Consider the following 23,418-nt stretch of genomic DNA (forward strand, 5'->3'; position numbering starts at 1 on the left):
GCGCCAAGTTCTTCACGAACGACAGGAAGAAGACGCTCGTACTCGCATCGAGCGCCAAAGAGAAGCGCAACGTCAATCCAATAAGTGCGCTGGGCCCTCTGTTGACATGCATGCGCCAGGCGAACCAGGCGACTTGCCGTACGCGGTAGGTTGCCCTGCGTTCACTCGTGAGCTGCGGCAAGTCCAGTGGCCCAGCACGAAGAATTTCAAGCCAGATGTACCAGATAAGTATGACGGCATGTCGCATCCGTCGGAGTTCCTCAGCATCTACACCATCGCGGTGCAAGCTGCTGGGGGGCGGGACGACAAGATCCTTGCCAACTACTTCCCGCTGGTGCTCAAACCCAACGTCAGATCTTGGCTCATGCACTTGCCGGACAACTCCATATCTTCCTGGGCAGATCTATGCCATCAGTTTGTCGGCGCCTTTACAGGCGGCCACAAGCCTCATGGCCAAGAGAGCGATCTTCATCTGCTTGCCCAGAAGGAAGGAGAGACCCTGCGCAAGTACATTCAGAGATTCAGCCGCGTGCAGCACAACATCCCAGATGTCCACCCTGCCGCGGTAATCAGCGTGTTCCATCAGAACGTGCGGAACCACAGGATGCGGGAGGAGATGGCGATGTGCAAGATCAGAAACGTCAGTGAGCTATATGCCCTGGCCGACAAGTGTGCACATGCTGAGGAAGGGAGGAAACTTCCCGGAGAGAATATAGGAGCAGGGGGATCTGATAGTGAGGAGACTGCCCCGGCAAGGAAAAACCGGTGGTGGAACAACAGGAAGAAGAAAGGCAAAGAGGTGCTAGTCGTTGAGCAGTCCGGCAAGGGAGCCAAAGCTGGTAGCTCCGACAAGGAGGTTGCCGCAGCTGTGGCAGTCGCCGACAAGAAGGATGGCACCAACAAGCAATACTGCAAGATCCACCGCACCAAGGGCCATGACCTCCAGAGCTGCAAGAAGGTCGAACAGCTTGTTGAACAGCAAAAGGCTGAATACGAGCGACGCGACAAGGAGAAGGCCCAGGAAGGTGCTGGAGGATCCGGCAAGAAACATCCCGGCCGAGGAGGACGCCGCGGCAAGGCTAAGCAGCGGCAAGGAGATAGACCTCCCCACGACCACGACAAGGATGAAGATGACGACGATGATGAAGATATGGATGATGACGAGACCGATGAGCAGGAGTTCCAGAAAGCCACAGAGGTCCTGTGCGTTGACGGTGGTGCTTCTCTCCATACTTCGCACCGCCAGCTCAAGCAGTGGGTACGGGAAGTCAATGCAGCAGAACCACCCGTCGAGTCACGCAAGCCTCTGAAATGGTCCAGCACGCCTATCATATTTGATATTGAGGACCACCCAGATCGCATAACTGCGGTCAGGTGCTTGCCGATGTTGGTTTCACCAACTATCCGCAACCTCAAAGTCACTAAGATGCTAGTTGACGGCGGGGCCGGCTTGAACTTGATCTCCTCCGGGGTACTCCAGAAACTCCAGATCCCTGATAGCGAGCTCGAAGAGACCGGCACATTCCAGGGAATCAATCCGGGAAGGAGCAGGCCGAAGGGAAAGATCACGTTGCCGGTAACATTTGGCAGCGAGTTGAACTTCAGGACTGAGAGGGTCACTTTTGACGTTGCTGATTTTCCATTACCTTACAATGGGATACTCGGCCGTCCAGCACTCGCCAAATTCATGGCAGCCTCTCACTATGCATACAACATACTGAAGATGCTTGGCCCGATAAGTGTCATCTCTGTCCCTGGCGACAAGAAGGATGCTCTTATCTGCGCCGACAAGATCTACTGGGAAGCAGCAGCCGCAACAGATCGCAGGTCACTTGCCGCTGAAGCCCCCGGGGGGAAGAAGAAGACCAAGTCTGGCAAGATCTTTGATGCCCACTCCGGCAAGCGCACCTCTTTGGAGTGCTGCGCTACCGTCGAGGACGCACCATCGAGCTCCACCGGCAAGTGTAAGAAGACAATGGCGGCTCCACCAGAGACCAAGAAGGTGTCCACCAAGGAGGACGGAACTGGTGGTACCTTCACCATCAGCGCCACTCTCGACCCTAAATAGGAAAGTGCGCTCGTTGCTTTCTTGCGGGCGAACGTCGACGTGTTTGCGTGGCAACCATTTGACATCCCCGGTGTTCCCAGGAATGTAATCGAGCACCATCTTGCCGTCTATCCTCATGCGCGGCCCGTCAAGCAGAAAGTCAGGAAACAGGCATTGGAGCACCAAGAATTCATTGAAGAAGAAATCAAGAAGTTGGAAGTAGCAGGCCCTGTCAGAGGAGTGCTCCATCCCACGTGGTTGGCCAATCCTGTAGTCGTGCGTAAGGCAAACGGGAAATGGAGGCTTTGTATCGACTCTACCGATGTTAATAAAGCTTGTCCCAAAGACCCATTCCCCCTGCCGCGCATCGACCAGATTGTTGACTCCACGGCCGGATGTGACTTGCTTTCATTTCTTGATGCATATTCAGGGTACCATCAGATCTTCATGGTAGAAGAGGATGAGGAGAAGACCGCATTCATCACCCCATGTGGCACATACTGTTTCGTACGGATGCCTTCCGGTTTAAACAATGCTGGTTCAACATTTGCAAGGGTAGTCCATGATGCTTTTGAGCCGCAAATGCACAGAAATGTGGAAGCCTACATGGATGACATAGTGGTCAAGAGCAAGGACAAGGCGACTCTGATTCAAGATTTAGACGAAACCTTTGCAAGTCTGCGCAAGATCAACCTCAAGCTTAACCCCGAGAAGTGTGTGTTTGGAGTCCCTTCCGGCAAGCTTCTCGGGTTCTTCGTGTCTCGGCGGGGAATTGAAGCCAATCCCGACAAGATCAAGGCCATTGAGCAGATTGAAGCACCAAAGCGCGTCAAGGATGTACGAAGACTTGCCGGTTGCGTGGCTGCTCTCAGCAGGTTTATCTCTAGGTCTGCTGAGCGCGCCCTGCCATTTTTTAAAATTTTGAAAAAGGCAGGTCCAATGAAATGGACTCCGAAGGCGGAGGCTGCGCTGCAGGACTTGAAGAGATACCTGTCCTCCACTCCAACACTTGTCGCACCTAAGCCACAAGAGAAATTGCTGCTGTATATAGCGGCAACTAATCAAGTGGTTAGTGCTGCATTAGTCGCGGAGAGGGAGGCGGATGATGAGCCAGCAACCATGGCAGATGCATCCAGCGACAAGCAGGGGACTTCGCCGGCAAGCTCTGATCCCGACAAAGATGGATCTGCGCAGGAGCATGAGAAGATGCAGAAAAGGATGGTGCAGCGCCCAGTTTACTTTGTCAGTTCCCTTCTGCAGGGGGCTAGGTCAAGGTACTCTGGTGTGCAGAAATTGCTTTTCGGCCTTCTCATGGCCTCGAGAAAGCTGCGCCATTACTTCCAGGCACATGAGATCACAGTCGTCACTCGTTTTCCGCAGAAGAGGATACTGCAAAATCCAAAAGCAACGGTCAAGCGGAGAGGGCAAATGCTGAAGTGCTGCGCGGGCTCAAGACCAGAACTTTCGACAGGCTGCACAAGTGCGGAAAGAACTAGATTGAGGAGCTGCCGGTGGTTCTTTGGTCGATTAGGACGACGCCAAATCGAGCCACTGGCCAGACACCTTTCGCTCTAGTCTATGGAGCAGAGGCAGTTCTCCCCACGGAACTCGTATACGGGTCGCCTCGAGTGCTCGCTTATGATGAGCTTGAGCAAGAGCAGCTGCGACAAGATGACGCGCTGCTCCTTGAGGAGGACCATCTTCAGGCTGCTGTACGAGCTGCTCGATACCAGCAAGCTTTGCACCGCTATCATAGCCGCAAAGTTAAAGCCACAAGTTTCGAGGAAGGCGACCTTGTTCTTCGGCATGTTCAGTCCGCCAAGAATTCCAACAAGTTGACGCTGAAGTGGGAAGGCCCTTACCGGGTGAAATGAGTCACTAGGCCTGGTGATGTCCTCCTTGAGACCGAAGATGGCACTCCGGTGAGGAACTCCTGGAACATTGAGCATCTTCCTAAGTTTTACCCGTAGGGCGCGGTTGCCGGAACCTGTTCCGGCAACCACCTTTTGTACAAGTCTTGCTGATGTTGCATGTAATCCTTTGTACAAAGCCGGGCGCAGATCCCGTGCATAAGTAAAGCTCATGTGCTCCGCACATCTTGTCAATTTCATGCTTTCTACTTTATATTTGCATGCATTATCTGACACTTTGTGCAGCGCCTACCCCCGGTAAGCAATAACGAGCCGTAAGGCTCCATATCTTTATTTTCTCTTCTTTCTTTTTCTCAAAAAGGAAAGCAAGGTTCCCCCGCACACAAGTTTGCCGGGGGGAATGGAGAAGATAATGGTGTGCGCCGGGCCAGGCATCGTTCAAGGAAGTTTCGCCTTATCGGAAAGCAATCGACAGAAAAGCTAAGTTGCCAAAGTTTGAGCAATCAGTTTTAATTTTTGTAAGTTATCTTCCTCGAACGACCGTGCTTTGTATGGAAAACCTGTGCGCAGAGGAACCAACTCGTAGCTAGTTGCGCCCTTACTTTGTTTCGAGTCCGCTCAACAACTTAAGTGAGCTACGACTAGTTGCGACAAGGTTTCTTGTTGGAGGCGGTACCGCCAGCATGCTGCTGATGTCCCGCACTCAGCGCTCGCGGCTAAGGCACCTGCGCCGACAAGTTCCCTAAAAGCGTTGGGTAAAAACATACAAAGGAAGGAATCAAGTAAAGGAAATAACATAGAAAATCTCTACCCAAAATAGAGTTATATTACAAGATAGCTTGTCGCAGCTCTAACAGATGGTTCTCATGACATGACTAGCAGCGACAAGGAGAAAGAGAAAACGGGCGGCCTAATCTACGCGATCGCCCTCAACCCTCTTGATTCCGCTCACCTTGTCCACAATGGGTGCGACAAGGGCCTTGAGCGCTTCCAGATCAGCATCCGGCGGCAAGGACTTGAGGACGTTGGTGAAGTTGAGGCCTGGGTTGCGGAAGGCCACCTTCATCAGCACCTTCTGGAGAGCTCCTGCGCAGATCTTGCGCGCCTCGTCGGCCAGCTGCTTTGGGATCTTCTCCCGGAGTCGCTGGAGAGACGTCGCCACACCTTTGAAGAACAAGCTGAGCTTGGCGCTGGGTTGGAGGTGCTCGTCGGAGGAGTACCCAAGATCCTCCATCCCCAGCTGCGCCAGCTCCCCGTTGATGGCGGCGGCAAGATCCACAAGACCGTCGGTCCAGTGCTCCACAGTCTCCCTGAAGGCGTCGTGGGCGGCAGCAGCACTCTCCAGCAGCGCCTCGTCGGCCTTGATCTTCTCCGACAAGGCCACCTCCCCCTCCCTGGCGCCGTCCAGCGTCTGAGTCAAGGTAGCCAGCTTTAGCTCAAGATCCGCATTGGAGTCCTTGGCGGCGCTAAGCTCCTTGCTCCTCTCCGCGAGAAGGCCCTGCAGCTCACCATGAGCGGCAGCGTCCTTCTCACGCTCACTCTTGAGAGCGGCAAGCTCCTCGCCGCTCGCCCTGAGATCAGCCTCCAGCTGCGCTACCTTCGTCTCTAGCTCCTTCTTGGCGGCCTCGGCAGCTGCGGCGGCATCCTTTGCTTCCTTGAGAGCCCCGCCAATTGCTTGCTCGCACGCAGCAAGCTCCTTCTCGTGGCTGTCAAGGTTGACCTTGCGCTGCGCCAACTCTCCTTCCTGCGCAAATAAATCTTCGGCGACAAGCCGTTGCTTCTCTTAAACTTTAGCCTTCTCAAGGAGGAAGGCTTTCCGCTCCTCGAGAAGTTGCTCCCACTCCTCCACCAGGGACCGGAGAGCTTCCTGCCTGAGACCCCGGAGCTCCTCAGCGCGCTTCTCAATATCCACTCCCGCCCTTGCGACAAGTGCTTCTCGGGACGCCAGCTTGGCTTGTCGGGCGCGGTAGAGCGACAGCAGCTTCCGCAGCAGCCGCTCCTCCTCAAATTCGTCGCTGCTGCTGCTTGGCGCGTCGACCAGCGTCAGCCAGCGGAGGCGAGCACTTCTCCGTCCAAAATTTCTCCTTCGACCGGCGCCCTGGAGCTTGACGTCTAGGGGAGCTGATGAAGATACCATCGCCAGCCTTCAAGTAGGCGCTGGGCTGGGGCTCTTCGGAGCCTGGCGCTGCAGCATCGGCGGAGGGATCGGCGGTCGGCGCAGCGCCTGGCGCTCCTGCGGCCTCGGGGCCGTCAGTGCGATCCCCGGATCCCTCGCCAGCTTCTGCGGCGGCAGCCTTGGCGGCCTCTTCGCCGGCGGGATCATCAGCGCCGGCCTCTTCTTCGGTGGCGGCGGCGTCGTTGTTGTTGCCGCGCGCGTTCTCCTTGCCGGCGGCCTCGGTTTCCATTGGCTCCGCAGCAGATGGATCTGACGAACGGAAAAAGGGAGAGAAATCAAGCAATTATCCAAAAAGAAAATCAGAAGAAGAAGAACCCAAGGGAAGTTTTCAAGCAAAAGGGTTACCTGTGCTGGGATCTGCAGTCGTGGTCTCAACCACCGGAGGATCACTGGAACTGTCCCTTGCCGGGGAGCTGTCCCTTGCCGGAGAATTCTCCCTTGCCGGAGAACGCTCCCTTGCCGGGGAAGCCTCCCTTGGCGGTGTAGTCGAAGCAGATAGCACTTCGGGAGCAGCTTCCGGGCACTCCTGGTGAGGCTACTCTGCTCCTACACGAACCAACAATCAGATATCAGTAAAGAAAGAGCAACCATGCGCGCCTGACAGCAGGAAATAAAACCGTATACTTACGCTGGGGGCTGCACTGAGGGCTGCTTTGAGGAATGGTTGCCGGGTCCGACAAGGTGGTCTCGGACATGTCCTCTGTCGTCGCTGTGGGGTCGTCCTCGATGACAATCACCGGGGCCTTGGCTCTCTTTGCCGCTCTCTGGGCCAGCATCCTGAAAAGGAATAGGTTCAGAGTAAAAACAAGTCAGATACAAGACAAAGCAACAGAATCGAAGAACTACAAGAACAGCGAGATCTTACTCTTCTTCTTCCTCGTCGGAGCTGAGCGCGGAGAGATCGAAGTCCGGTTCGCCTCTGGTGCAACAAGGCGGAGGAGTAGGCTCCCTTGTCCGCTTGGCAGGAGTAGTGGTGGTGGACCGGGAAGACCCTGCCCCGGTTGCCGCAGCGGCGTGAGGCGCTCCCACGGCAACAGTGCTTGCCGCGGTAGAGCGTGTCGCACGTCCCGACGGCTGTTGACCCGTTTGCCGCCCCGCTACGTCCGAGGCCTTGCGGAGACGCCTTCTTGGCGGGGCTGGGGGCTCCGCCTGCGGCAAGCTGTCCGAAAGTTCGGGTCCGACAGGCTCTCCCTCGTCGGGCTCGCTCGGCTCAGCTTCAGGCCCGACAAGCTCTTCCTCACGCTCGGCAAGGCTTGCCGTCTCTGCTGCCTCTGCCTCCTCCACGGTGAATCCAAACACGCCCGCGGCAGCGGCTGCTGCCGCCTCTTCCAGCCTAGTGGCGATGCGCTGCATCTGATCATCGGTGGTGTCGCGGGTGAGGCTCTTCTGCTCATCAGCGCGGACCGGCACTTCTACCAGGCCGTCAAAGAAATCCCACTAGACGTCGTCTGCAGGCTCTTGCCAAGTCGGGACGATTCCGTGTGAGTCGCACAGCGGCATCATTGCGCGAATGCGGTCGAGCGAAGAATTGTTGCATAGTGGAACGACATCCCGCAGCAACATGAATGGATGCTGGGGATCGCGCTTGAACAGCTCCAGGAGCATCGCGTCCAGCTCCAGAACAGTGAAGTTGAAGTTGAGGCCCAGGCGCAGCCTCATGATATCCGCCGAGTTCTGGAACTCCCAGGCGGGTCTCCCCCTCTCTTGCAGGGGGGTGATGCGACGACGAAGAAAATCTGCGCCAACTGCGCCTATAGTGAGCCCGGTAAGGCTGAGGCGAAGGATACGGGTGACGGCAATCTTCAGCCTATCGTCTTCCGGGGCCACGTTGCTCCAATCGTTGCCGCGCACTACTGGGGTTTGGCGCAGGGCGGTAAATGGCTGCGGGTTCTCCTCGACAATCCAGCACCACTCTGCTCTCCACTCTTCCCATTTGCTGCGGAGCTCTCCCTCCAGATAAGCATCCTTCTTGCCAGTTCTCGAGATCCAAGCGATTTCGCCGGCAAGGGGCTCTCCTCTCTCAACTCGGGGCATAAAGAAGTGGCGGAAGAGGGCTACGTTTGGATGGACTCCGACAAAGTTTTCGCACAGATGTGCGAAAACTGCCATGGTCAGGACAGCATTGGGGGTGAAGTCAAGGAGGCGGAACCCATAGGTGTTCATGATGTCACAGAAAAATTCAGAGTAGGGCGGGCAGAGCCCGCAGTAGAAGAACAGCGCGAAGAAAGGATACCCGTTCGGAGCCAGTCTCGAAGCGGTAGCCGGGAGTACCTTCGTGCGCGGATGCGCTCGCGTCTCCGTCGACCAGAAAAGGTAGTAGTACTCCCTCAGCTCCTTTGCGTCAAGCTGAGGGGGGAAGATGGCCCGCTCCTTTCGCAGCGCCGCGAGCCGCTGCGCCTCGGCCGACTTCACGCCCTTCCCCTTGTCGGCTTTCGGAGCCATGGCGGAGGTGGTGGGGGAGATCGACGACGTTGGTGGTGCTGGTGGCAATGGGGGGCGGAGCGCTGCTCTCTTTCGGCTTTGAGAAGAAGGGGGGAGCGGCGGAGATTTCCGAGAATGGAGTAACAACCGGCGAAGTGGGCAAACTGCCCCTGTTTCCCCTGCTTATGAAGAGGGAGGGGGCGGACGTTTCGCCCTTCCGAATAAAGAAACCACCCACGATCTCTCCCACGATGCCGCATTCAACGCGTGCCGTTCGGGGAGGGCGCGGTGGATACGGAGTAAGATACGGCGTGACCCAGGCCGCGCGTGCCCGTGCCCTGCTTTGGGCCTGGCCCAACAGCGCTCGGCACCGTGTGTGGCCTAGGCCCGGGGGCTCCTGTGGGTGTACTAGAGTAGGGGTACCCTAGTATCCCAAACTTGTGCACGGGCAGTTGCAGCACCCCGCGGCAAGGCTTGCCGGGCGACCGCCAAGGTCCTCCATGGTTCCCTTGGAGCCATTCAAGAACAAAGTATTCAAGCCAAGGAGACAAGGTCCCGGCAAGAGGAGCTTGCCGGGAAGGCCAACCAAGGCATTTCAAGGAACTTGCCGCGACGCGCCACGCGTCCCGACAAGACCCGGTGAGCAACAAGCTTCCGGACGCGACAAGACAAGGGCCGCGGCAAGGCGCTTGCCGCGGCAGGTTATCACTCTGCACCCGTGCTCCAGCGCATCCACCAACGTGTCGCCCTGGGGCCTTCCCAGGCGCGCGTGGCAGGAGGCTGAGCAGCCAGCGGTGCGAGGTGGCAAGCGACGCTGACAAGATTACCATCGTGGCGAACGGTGGCGTCCCTGACGGTCCTTTTCTGCACTGTTTGGGCGACACAGACGGGCATTTAATGCCTTTGTCCCCTGCCGTCAGGGTTAGGTAGGATGCACTGTGCAGGTAGCTGTACCAACCGCAACTCCTTTTCCATTTTTACCCTCGTCTGCGTTGCCACCTGTCGGTGACCCCTTGAGCGTATAAAAGGAGGCCCATGCGCAACGTAGAAGGGGTTCGGACCCAGAAAATCACACACGCTCGGTCTCGTTAGCAGCTAGAGTGTACTGTAGCACTCAGCGCTCTTGAGCAAGAACACAATACAATCAGACACGCAGCAGTAGGAGTATTATCTCTCCGGAGAGCTCCGAAGCTGGGTAAACTGCTCGTGTGCTTCGCCTCGATCTGCTCTTCGTGCGATCTCCGCCCCCCGCCGAACCGAAAGGGGCTCGGTCCGCCGGTCCCATAGGTGTTCGTGGATTAGCTTCCCCGACACTAGTAGGGGTACCCTAGTATCCCGAACTTGTGCACGGGTAGTTGCAGCACCCCGCGGCAAGGCTTGCAGGGCGACCGCCAAGGTCCTCCGTGGTTCCCTTGGAGCCATTCAAGAACAAAGTATTCAAGCCAAGGAGACGAGGCCCCGGCAAGAGGAGCTTGCCGGGAAGGCCAACCAAGGCATTTCAAGGAACTTGCCGCGACGCGCCACGCGTCCCGGCAAGACCCGGTGAGCGACAAGCTTCCAGGCGCGACAAGACAACGGCCGCGGCAAGGCGCTTGCCGTGGCAGGTTATCACTCTGCACCCGCGCTCCAGCGCATCCACCAGCGTGTCGCCCTGGGGCCTTCCTAGGCGCGCGTGGCAGGAGGCTGAGCAGCCAGCGGTGCGAGGTGGCAAGCGACGCTGACAAGATTACCATCGTGGCGAACGGTGGCATCCCTGACGGTCCTTTTCTGCACTGTTTGGCCGACACAGACGGGCATTTAATGCCTTTGTCCCCTGCCGCCAGGGTTAGGTAGGATGCACTGTGCAGGTAGTTGTACCAACCGCAACTCCTTTTCGATTTTTACCCTCGTTTGTGTTGCCACCTATCGGTGACCCCTTTGAGCATATAAAAGTAGGCCCATGCGCAACGTAGAAGGGGTTCGGACCCAGAAAATCACACAGGCTCGGTCTCGTTAGCAGCTAGAGTGTACTGTAGCACTCAGCGCTCTTGAACAAGAACACAATACAATCAGACAAGCAGCAGTAGGAGTATTATCTCTCCGGAGAGCTCCGAAGCTGGGTAAACTGCTCGTGTGCTTCGCCTCGATCTGCTCTTTGTGCTATCTCCCCCCCCGCCCCCCCCCCCCCGCCGAACCGAAAGGGGCTCGGTCTGCCGGTCCCATAGGTGTTCGTGGATCAGCTTCCCCGACATCTTTGGCGCGCCAGGTAGGGTAAACTTCTCGTGTGCTTCGCCTCGATCTGCTCTCCGTGCGATCTCCGCCCCCCCCCCCCCCCCGCCGAACTAAAAGGGGCTCGGTCCGCCGGTCCCATAGGTGTTCATGGATCAGCTTCCCCGACATCGGGCCAACTGCTTTTCTCCTCTTGTAGTTGGGTTCGGCCGACGAAGACTCCACTGGCTCGCTCTGGCAGGACACCCTCACAGACAGCACCCTGTAGATGCTCGATCCTTCAATCTCTGGTGGATGCTCCATCTGGGATTGATACTCCCACCACCGCTCCCTCACGATCGGATCCGGTGAATCTATTTTCTATATGGCCCAGAGGAGCAGCTCTATGTACTCCCGCGCGACTCCCTCCGGGAGTATTGCCGCCTTTTCGCTCTGTTGCAGATATTTGGCCATGGATGTCGTGGTCGCCGCTAGTTGGTCCTTGTTGTCAAACCAAGACTGTATCTCCAACATCCTAGCTAGCTTCACAGGGTCGCCGTCTGCGATCCTCACGTATCGGTTGTACTCCTCTATCGATCTACTTCTCCACATCACCTTCACTCGCCGGTGGTGGTTTTTGAATGGAATAGGAGAGGAGCAGCGCTGGTTTTGGATTAGAACGGGAGAGGAGCGATGTTGGTTTTGGACTGGAATAGGAGAGGAGGGGCAGTGGTTTTGAAATGGTAGAGGAGAGGAACGGCGCTGGCCTTGGAAGTATTTTTTTGTTGTTTTGCGTATTTTGGGTCAAAGTTTGACCACGTACTGTATTTGACAAGCAAAACGTGAATGCATGTCACCAAAAATTATATCGTTTGGTTCGTATCTGAATGTAGTTTCAAATTATATTATTTTTGCAACATATAACATATATTTTATGTGCGAAAATCATGGTCAATTATGACCCAGAATAAAAGGGAGACTAGTTAATGTGGGTCCCTTTCTTAATTGAAGGGTAAATTGATTTTGATTTTGATCGAGTCACAGCGCGCCGGCGGTCGGTGTCAAAACCGGCGGATCTCGGGTAGGGGGTCCCGATCTGTGTGTCTTAGGCTAATGGTAACAGGAAGCAAGGGACACAATGTTTACCCAGTTTCGGGCCCTCTCGATGGAGGTAAAACCCTACTTTCTTCTTGATTAATATTGACGATATGAGTAGTACAAGAGTAGATCTACCATGAGATCATAGAGGCTAAACCCTAGGAGCTAGCCTATGATGATTATGATTGTAATTGTGATCGGCCTTCTAAGGACCAACCTCTCTAGTTTACATAGACACTGGAGATGGCTAGGGTTTACATGGAGTCGATTACAAGGAAGGAAATACAATATCCAGAGCGCCAAGCTTGTCTTCAACGCAAAGGAGAGTCCCATTCGGACATGGGACGGAGTCTTGAGTCTTGTATCTTCACGCTCCAACAGTCTTGACGAAGTATATAGTCCGGCTGTCCGGATACCCCCTAATCCAGGACTCCCTCAATAGCCATTGAACCAGGCTTCAATGATGATGAGTCCGGCGCACAGTCTTGTCTTCGGCATTGCAAGGCGGGTTCCTTCTCCGAATACTCCAAAGTACCTGTTATGATGAATAGTGTCCGACTTCCCATCAATGTTGTACTCCTCGGCTTATGTGCCTCAATAATGACCATCTCCACGTGTCGAGTGAATGCGAGAAGCCGAGGCATTTTTGTATTTGCCACCATCGGTCCTTCGGGTTAACCGTCTATTTGAAGAGACGGGGATTCTCAGATCCAAACCTCACTCTCCCCCTTCGAGCAAGCATCCAACAGAGCGCTCCGGAAAAACCATTCCAACATGGCCGGTCGTCGCAGCTCTTCTTCTCGCTCTCCTCGCTCCAAGCCGGGGGAATGGGAAGAGTGTTTAGTTCCTCATAGCTGTTTGATAGAGTTACAAACCCAAGGGTTTCTCCCACCGGCGTTCATGGTCCCCGTCCGAGCCGGAATAGCCACCTATAATGGCGGGGAGCAAGTGGATGGATCTCCTAATCCATCTCCATAGGAGCGAATATGCCTCATCCCGCATCTGCTAAGGGGCGTCGGGTTTCCTATCCACCCGTTCCTTCACGTGCTCCTGGAGTTCTACGGCCTCCAGTTGCACAACTTTACCCCTGCCTCCGTGCTACATATAGCAGTATAAGTTGCCCTTTGTGAACTATTTCTAGGCTGCGAGGCTCACTTCGGGTTATGGAAGAAGCTGTTTTGCCTTGTCCCCCGTGACCAGGGAGAATCCCTATGTCAAGTGGGCGGGGTCGAAGTATGGCGCATTGCCGAGACCGGATACCTATCCGGCACTCCCAAGAAGGCACCAGAGAACTGGCCTTCAGAGTGGTTTTACGTTGATGATGTTCCCCTTCCGGATCCAGTCCGGACAAGTCTCCCCGAGTTCAGTAGCACCCCGCCGAGGGCACGTCTAAGCTGGCGCCCCCGCGGCCCCTAAGAGGAGGATACCAGGGAAATACACTTCCTAATGAGCAGGATAAAGTTACTGGCCAAATCTGGACTGACGATAGTTGAGGTTATGGCCATATGCATAATGCGGGGAGTGCAACCGCTTCAATATCGGGGGAAGCCCATGTGGCACTACAACAGGGAAGATGATACCACCCGCTGTGGCCGTAAGGGTCCGGACTTCGCCACTGCTCTGGCAAGGATATTGTCTGATTTATACAAAGGATAAGAGGAAGAATTCCTTCACATTAAACTGTGGGATGGATTCTCCATGTACAACCCCCCAAAATGGGTAAGTCGTCATTCCTTTCTCTGCTTCACTTATTGTGGCGTTCTTCGCTAAGATTATCTGCGTCAATATTTCCGAGCAGGAATTGAGGAGGGCCGTAGAAGCAATCTCCAGCCCTTCCCCACAGCCAGAGGACCCCGGAAGGGCCCTCGATCTAGGACTCGAAGAAGATCCAGATATTACCGTGGATCTTGTCAACGAGATATTTTATCGGGCGAGCTGCGATGGCGCCTCAGTGGCTATTATTGCCGACTATCCCGGACTACTACCTACGTCGCGTGTAAGCCAAGCCGAAAACTCTATCCTCCTAAGAGGACTCCTTTCTGATGTCATGCCTTACCCCTAAAGTGTCGTGTTTTTGCAGAGACGATGGTCAGAGCGCGGGGCCGAGCCCATAGGGACCCGTCGGCAACGGGCGTCCGAATCGGGCCGACTCAAGAGGAAGGCGGTTAGGGTCAAAACGCCGCTGCAGAGGTAAGGCAAAAACCTGTCTTGCGATTATTGTATTTGATGTGTAACAGCGCCCTTCGTGTCCTGGGAGGAAGAGGGGTGGCCAGACTATATCCGGGGATCCTGCCAATCACGCCTCCACCAGCCGGATTCCAGAACCGGCTTCGAGAGAGGAGGCGGACGTGGGGCCGATGCCGCATAGTTCTCCGACAGAGGACGCGGATATGCTCTCTGCCACGAATTCCGAAGTAGAGAGTGCCATGAATCATTGGCGCCGACGGGCCGTACTTTGCAACAACATCTTTTCCGAAGAGGCTTTTAATGCTTTCAATTCGGGAGACGCATACAACCGAGCTGCTGAAGGCGGACAAGCCCGAGCGACAGACCAGTATACCAAATATATATGGGTAAGAAAATTTAATAAGCATGTATAGCAGTAGCCCCTGAGACATGAAACGGTTGGAACAACTGTTTTAAGGATCAATTTATGCATAGGTCCTTGTAGATAAGAATGAGCAATTGTCTCAGAGCTGGAGGAGTGCAAGGCCCAGCTGAGGGCCACAGTTGCCAAGTTAGAGGAATCCCAGAAGGCCTCATCTGGTAACATTTGTCTCAATTGTACAAAGATGCACCAGTCAGTAAATGGCTGGTATGACAAGTCTAACAGAAAATTCTGCAGACAATCCCGGGGTGAATCTGGAGGGCATAGGAGATGGCGAGTCGCATCTTAAAAGGTAGTTAAAGGCTGGCAAGCGCGTTCTTACACAAGTTAGGCAGGAGAAGAACAATCTTCAAGATGCCAATGTCCGGCTGGACGTGGAATTAAAAGACGTTCGTGCTCAGCTGGCGGACTCCATGAAGGAGAACAAAAGGCTTCGACGCGGCATTTATGGTAAGTGCCTAGACAAACTGTAGTATAGTTCGGCGAGGAAGCATATTGAAAGATTTTTCTTGTAGGAATGTTAACGGGTCGCCCTGAGGAGGAGATGCCCTCATCTGCAGGCGATTTACTGCAAGACCTATCACAACTACACGAGCGAGCTCGGCAGGTGATGCAGGGCGTTGCTCAGGCCTTGTGGCCATCAAGCTTCTTGCCAAATGGCATGGGGGAGCTTGTGGATATGCTTCAAGGAGCACGACGACGCTTCCAATTGTGGAAGATGTTCGCTTGCCAGCAAGGTGCAAGAGAAGCCTGGGCTATGGTGAAGATGCGCTACACCAAGCTGGACCCAAACCATATGGCCGAAGTCGGACCGGCGGGGCCCGATGGGCAAAAAATTCCCGTGAGTCTGGTGTATGACCAGGTAGCGTTAGCTGCAAAGTATTCTCAACAGGGTTGTAAGCTAGATAGCCTGTTGGATGGTATAGAGGAGGAATATAGTCAGTCCAAGTGACTGTGTAATTCAATGGACGTAAGTAGTCCCTAGCCGGATTAAAATCATTTGTCATGGCGGACATTTTCTCTTCAGCCCCCGGATCCTACAGTCCGGGGTGTGTCCGAATACCCGCTCAGTTATACAGAACCGGGCATGCGTGGAAACCAGGTGTAGGGGTCATAAGTGGTTGAACAGATAACTACCCAACTAGTTATGTTATATTACATGGATAGTAAGAAACATCTTCCAGGGAGAATAGTTCCGTTAGGGGTTCCTTTCCCTGGGTACGCATGCGATGATCCACATGTCCGGACTGCGAACAAGGGCGCAGGATACAAAACTTCTAGGGATTTACGTTGTAATAAACGAATACATCTTTTGTTTACCGACCGAATATTCTCTTAAGGATGCTAGTTTTCGGCTTCACCCAGCCTAAGGTACACATCTGGCTGAACCGGCAGTAACAATCGCAGAGGTGCTCCCCTTATGCCCTAGCCGAATTAACAGGAACGTAGGGCATAAACACAAGAGCTAGGCAACCCAGCTTGGCCACATCTTAAGTCATATCGATGCATATAATGGTGAAGAAAAGGCACATATGAAAAAATGGACGCATATGTGATGGGCAAAAAGCCATTAGAGGAATTATTATTAGCTTCCGTATAGGAAGCCCCCAGGTATTGCTTACACAAATAGTGCGGACAGAGTGATCCCTATGTCCGTACTGTATTAAATACTTTGTGTGAAGAGGAAAAAGGTCGAGAAAGGAAAAGGGAGGGAGCATAATTAGAAAGGAGGGGGTAAGGAGACGAACACTGAGTTCGGCACTAGGCGTAGAATCTCCGGAGTCTGGCCGCGTTTCATGGGTTCAGCTCGAGTCTGTTATCGGATGCATTACGTAAGCGGTACGCTCCTCCGGTGAGAACTTTATCAATGAAGAAGGGACCTTCCCACTTGGGTTTGAGCTTGTCCTTCTTCTTCTCCGGTAGGCGTAGAATGAGCTCGCCAATGTTATAAGTTTTGGCTCGCACTTCTCTGCTTTGGTACCGTCGAGCGGGCTTTTGCGACGTCGCGCTCCTCCTCCAGGGCATCCAAGTTATCCTGCCAATCTAACTCGGCTTCCTTCTCTTCGTACATGCGTACGCGTGGCGAATCATGTATTATGTTGCAGGGTAGTACTGCTTCCGCGCCGTACACCATGAAAAATGGTGTATATCCGGTGGTGCGATTCGGCGTGGTCCGCAGCCCCCAGAGTATGGAGTTGAGCTCTTCGACCCAGTGCATGTCCGACTCTGTCAAGGATCACACTAGTCTAGGTTTGATGCCGCTCATGATGAGACCGTTTGCCTGTTCGACCTGGCCGTTCGTTTGGGAATGGTAGACGGAAGCGTAGTCGAGTTTAATGCCCATTTTGCTGCACCAAGTTTTCACTTCGTCCGCTGTGAAAGTTGAGCCATTATTAGTGATGATGCTGTGGGGGACGCCGTATCGATGTACGACCCCGGATATGAAGTCTGTCACTGGTCCGGATTCGGCCGTTTTGACTGGGCATTTTGAGGAAGCCCATCATTGGAATATACAAGCCAAGTTCTATAATGAAAAATTTCCACTAGTATATGAAATTGAAAAAATGAGAGACTCTCTATCATGAAGATCCTGGTGCTACTTTTAAGCACAAGTGTCCCTTCTCTCTTTTTCTCTCATCATTTTTTATTTTTTTTATTTTTTTATTTGGGCCTTTCCTTTTTTTATGGCCTCCTTTTTTTCATCTTTCTCTTTTTTTCCATCCGGAATCTCATCCCGACTTATGGGGGATTCATAGTCTCCATCATCCTTTCCTCACTTGGGACAATGCTCTAATAATGAAGATCATCACACTTTTATTTTTCTTACAACTCAACAATTAAAACTTGATACTTAGAAAAAAGTATGACTCTATATGAATGCCTCCAGTGCTGTACCAGGATATGCAATGAATCATGAGTGACATGTATGAAAGAATTATGAACGGTGGTTTTGCCACAAATACGATGTCAACTACATGATCATGCTAGCAATATGACAATGATGGAGCGTGTCATAATAAATGGAACGGTGGAAAGTTGCATGGCAATATATCTCGGAATGGCTATGGAAATGCCATGATAGGTAGTTATGGTGGCTGTTTTGAGTAAGATATATGGTGGGTGTATGATACCGGCGAAAAGTACGCGGTATTAGAGAGGCTAGCAATGGTGGAAGGATGGGAAAAGTGTGTATAATCCATGGACTCAGCATTAGTCATAAAGAACTCTTATACTTGTTGCAAAAATCTAGAAGTTATCAAAGCAAAGTATTACGCGCATGCTCCTAGGGGGATAGATTGGTAGGAAAAGACCATCGCTCGTCCCCGACCGCCACTCATAAGGAAGACAATCAATAAATAAATCATGCTCCGAGTTCATCACATAACGGTTCACCATACGTGCATGCTACGGGAATCACAAACTTCAACACAAGTATTCTTTAAATTCAGAACTACTCAACTAGCATGACTCTAATATCACCATCTTCATATCTGAAAACAACTATCAAGCATCAAACTTTTCTTAGTATTCAACGCACTCAAAAGAAAGTTTCACATATCTTGAATACCAAGTATATTAACATTAAGCAAATTACCATGCTATTAACGACTCTCAAAATAATCTAAGTGAAGCATGAGAGATCAATAGTTTCTTTAAAACAAATCCACCACCATGCTCTAAAAGATCTAAGTGAAGCACTAGAGCAAAAATTATCACGCTCAAAAGATATAAGTGAAGCACTATGAGCAAAACTATCAAGCTCAAAAGATATAAGTGAAGCACATAGAGTATTCTATAAAATTCCAATTCATGTATGGCTCTCTCAAAAGGTGTGTACAGCAAGGATTATTGTGGTAAACTAACAAGCAAAGACGCAAATAATATAAGACGCTCCAAGCAAAACACATATCATGTGGTGAATAAAAATATAGCTCCAAGTAAATTACCGATGGAAGTGGACAAAAGAGGGGATGCCTTCCGGGGCATCCCCAAACTTTGACTTTTTGGTGTCCTTGGATTATCTTGGGGTGCCATGGGCATATACAAGCTTAGGCTCTTGCCACTCCTTGTTCCATAATCCATCAAAAGAATTCTCCCAAAACTTGAAAACTTCACAACACAAAACTCAATAGAAATCTCGTGAGCTCCATTAGAGAAAGAAAACAAAAGACTACTTAAAGGTACTATAATGAACTCATTCTTTATTTATATTGGTGTTAAACCTACTTTATTCCAACTTCTCTATGCATTATAAACTATTTTACTAGCCATAGATTCATGAAAATAAGCAAACGACACACGCAAAACAGAATCTGTCAAAAACAGAACAGTCTGTACTAATCTGTAACTAACGCAAACTTCTGGAACTCTAAAAATCCTACTAAAATAGGAAGTCCTGGAAACTTTGTCTATTGAACAGCGGCAGAAATAATCAACGCAATATCACGTTTGTGTGATTTAAGAAAATTATATTCGTCCGCGCAAAGTTTCTGTTTTCAGCAGGATCAAATCAACTATCATCGTAGGTTATCCTATAGGTTCTACTTGGCACAAACACTAATTAAAAGATAAAACCACATCTAAACATATGCTAGATGGATTATTTATTCCTAAATAGAAGCAAAAACAAAAAACAAAAATAAAATTGGGTTGCCTCCCAACAAGCGCTATTGTTTAACGCCCCTAGCTAGGCATAAAAGCAAGGATAGATCTAGGTATTGCCATCTTTGGTAGGCAATCCATAGGTGGCTCTCATGATAGATTTATATGGTAATTTTATTTTATTTATAGGGAAGTGTTCCATCCCATTCTTTAAGGGAAATTGGAATCTAATATTCCCTTCCTTCATATCAATAATTGCACCAATCGTTCCAAGGAAGGGTCTACCAAGAATAATAGGACATGAAGGATTGCAATCTATATCAAGAACGATAAAATCTACGGGCACATAATTCCTATTTGCAACAATAAGAACATAATTAATTCTTCCCATAGGCTTTTTAATAGTGGAATCCGCAAGATGCAAGTTTAGAGAGCAATCATTAAAGTCACGGAAATCTAGCAAATCACACAAAGTTTTGGGAATAGTAGAGACACTAGCACCCAAATCACACAAAGCATGAAACTCATAATCTTTAATTTTAATTTTAATATTAGGTTCCCACTCATCATAGAGTTTTCTAGGGATAGAAACTTTCAACTCAAGTTTTTCTTCATAAGATTGCATCAAGGCATCAACAATGTGTTCGGTAAAGGCCTTATTTTGACTATAAGCATGAGGAGAATCTAGCACGGATTGCAAGAAGGAAATACAACCAATTAAAGAGCAATTTTCATAATTAAATTCCTTGAGATCCAAAATAGTGGGTTTAGCAACATCTCGGTTTTTATTTCTTTCAATCCCACTTTTATCAATTTCATCATCAAGATCTAGAAACTCCGAATTCTTAGAATGCCTTCTAGGTAAAGGAAGATCATATTCAGTTTCATCAAGATTCATATTGCAAAACAAAGATTTAATGGGGGACACATCAATAAATTTTATATCTTCATCTTGATTTTCATAGGAATTGGAAGAACACGCTTTAATAAAGGCATCTTTGGAAGCACGCATCCTAGCGGTTCTTTCTTTGCACTCATCAATGAAAATTCTCATGGCTTTGAGAGACTCATTGATATCATGCTTAGGAGGAATAGATCTAAGCTTTAAAGAATCAATTTCAAGAGAAATTCTATCAACGTTCCTAGCCAAATCATCAACTTTAAGCAATTTCTCTTCAAGCTAAGCATTAAAATTATTTTGTGAATTCATAAACTCTTTAACACTACTCTCAAATTCAGAGGGCATCTTATTAAAATTTCCATAAGAGTTGTTATAGGAATTTCCATAATTATTAGAAGGATTACTAGGATAAGGCCTAGGATTAAAATTCCCTCTATATGCGTTGTTTCCAAAACTATTCCTACCAACAAAATTCACATCCATAGATTCATTATTATTCTCAATCAAAGTAGACAAGGGCATATCATTGGGATCAAGATAAGTATTTTTAGTAGCAAACATCTTCATAAGTCCATCCATCTTTTCACTCAAAACATTGATTTCTTCTATAGCATGCACTTTTTTACTAGAAGATCTTTCGGTGTGCCATTGAGCATAATTAGACATAATATTATCAAGTAATTTTGTAGCATCTCCTAACATAATTTCCATAAACGTGCCTCCCGCGGCCGAATCTAAAAGATTTCTATAAGCAAAATTCAATCCGGCATAAATTTTTTGTATGATCATCCATAAATTCAAACCATGAGTAGGGCAATTGCGAAGCATCAATTTCATTCTTTCCCAAGATTGGGCAACATGCTCATGATCAAGTTGTTTAAAATCATAATATCGTTCCTAAGAGTGATGATCTTAGCGGGAGGAAAATACTTAGAGATAAAAGCATCTTTGCACTTGTTCCAAGAATCAATACTATTTTTAGGCAAAGACGAAAACCAAACTTTAGCACGATCTCTAAGTGAAAACGGAAATAACTTCAAGTTGACAATATTGTTATCCGTATCTTTCTTCTTTTGCATATCACACAAATCAACAAAGTTGTTTAGATGAGTAGCGGCATCTTCACTAGGAAGGTCGGCGAATTGATCTTTCATAACAAGATTCAGCAAAGCGGTATTGATTTCACAAGACTCATCATTATTAAGAGGAGCAATCGGAGTACTAAGGAAATCATTATTATTGGTATTCGAGAAGTCACACAATTTTTTTTATCTTGCGCCATGGCAACAAGTAATCCAACACACAAGCAAACAAAAAGGCAAACGGGAAAAAGAGGAGGAGATTCGGAAAGAGAGGGCGAATAAAACGGCAAGGGTGAAGTGGGGGAGAGGAAAGTGAGAGGCAAATGGCAAATAATGTAATGCGGGAGATAGGGATTGTGATGGGTACTTGGTATGGTTGACTTGCTCTTGCGTGAGCCTCCCCGGCAATGGCGCCAGAAATTCTTCTTGCCACCTCTTGAGCACTGCGTTGGATTTCCCCGAAGAGGAGAGGATGATGCAGCAAAGTAGCATAAGTATTTCCCTTAGTTTTTGAGAACCAAGGTATCAATCCAGTAGGAGACCACACACAAGTCCCTCGTACCTACACAAAACGATAGCTCCTCGCAACCAACACGATTAGGGGTTGTCAATCCCTTCACGGTCACTTACGAGAGTGAGATCTGATAGAGACGATAAATAATATTTTTGGTATTTTTGGTATATAGATGCAAAGTGAAAAGTAAAAGGCAAAGTAAAAAACAAAGCAAGTAATAAAGTAATGGAGATTGATATGATGAGAATAGACCCGGGGTCCATAGGTTTCACTAGTGGCTTCTCTCAAGAGCATAGATATTCTACGGTGGGTGAACAAATTACTATTGAGCAATTGACAGAATTGAGCATAATTATGAGTATATCTAGGTATGATCATGTATATAGGCATCACGTCCAAGACAAGTAGATCAAAACGATTCTGCATCTACTACTATTACTCCACTCATCGACCGCTATACAACATGCATCTAGAGTATTAAGTTAAAAACAGAGTAACGCCTTAAGCAAGATGACATGATGTAAAGGGATAAATTCAAGCAATATGATAAAAAAACATCTTGTTATCCTCGATGGCAACAATGCAATACGTGCTTTGTTGCCCCTTCTGTCACTGGGAAAGGACACCGCAAGATTGAACCCAAAGCTAAACACTTCTCCCATTGCAAGAACTACCAATCTAGTTGGCCAAACCAAACGGATAATTCGAAGAGACTTGCAAAGATAACTCAATCAAACATAAAAGAATTCAGAGAAGATTCAAATATTACTCATAGATAAGCTAGATCATAAACCCACAATTCATCGGTCTCAACAAACACACCGCAAAAAGAAGATTACATCGAATAGATCTCCACGAGAGAGGGGGAGAACATTGTATTGAGATCCAAAAAGAGAGAAGAAGCCATCTAGCTACTAGCTATGGACCCGAAGGTCTGAAGTAAACTACTCACACTTCATCGGAGGGGCTATGGTGTTGATGTAGAAGCCCTCCATGGTGGATGCCCCCTCTGGAGGTGCTCCGGAACAGGCCCCAAGATGGGATCTTGTGGATACAGAAGGTTACGGCGGTGGAATTAGGTTTTTGGCTCATGTTCTATTCGTTTGGGGGAAAGTAGGTATATATAGGAGGAAGGAGTACGTTGGTGGAGCAATAGGGGGGCCACGAGGCAGGGGGGCGCGCCCTAGGGGGGCGCCCCCCACCCTCGTGACCGCCTCTGTTACTTCTTGGAGTAGGGTCCAAGTCTCCTAGATCACGTTCGGTGAGAAAATCACGTTCCCGAAGGTTTCATTCCGTTTGGACTCCGTTTGATATTCCGTTTCTTCGAAACAATGAAATAGACAAAAAACAGCAATTCTGGGCTGGGCCTCCAGTTAATAGGTTAGTCCCAAAAATAATATAAAAGTGGAAAATAAAGCCCAATATAGTCCAAAACAGTAGATAAAGTAGCATGGAGCAATCAAAAATTATATATACGTTGGAGACGTATCAACAAGTACATAGTCCGGCTATGCGAGGACCCCCTAATCTAGGACTCCCTTAGTAGCCCCTGAACCAGGCTTCAATGACGATGAGTCCGGTGCACAGATTGTCTTCGGCATTGCAAGGCGGCTTCCTTCTCCGAATACTTCAAGGTAGATTTTGAACACATGAATTGTGTCCGGCTCTGCAAAACAAATTCCGTGTACGACCGTAGAGAGCACAATATTCTAATATGTGGACAACTTTTCATAGCGTGACATCACGCCGCGGCCCGGTCATTATACGAACCGTTTTTCTCAACCTGCTGCTACACGTCTTGCGAGGCAATTTTATTGGCACATCTTGTCGAAGCAGAGATCGTGTTCCCCTTCTCATAGGATTCTCATCAATACGGGTGTGGGTAACCCAACCGTGCCGTTAGTATGACTC

The sequence above is a fragment of the Triticum aestivum genome, chromosome 7B (genome assembly GCF_018294505.1).
Source record: "Triticum aestivum cultivar Chinese Spring chromosome 7B, IWGSC CS RefSeq v2.1, whole genome shotgun sequence".
Lineage (NCBI taxonomy): Eukaryota > Viridiplantae > Streptophyta > Magnoliopsida > Poales > Poaceae > Triticum > Triticum aestivum.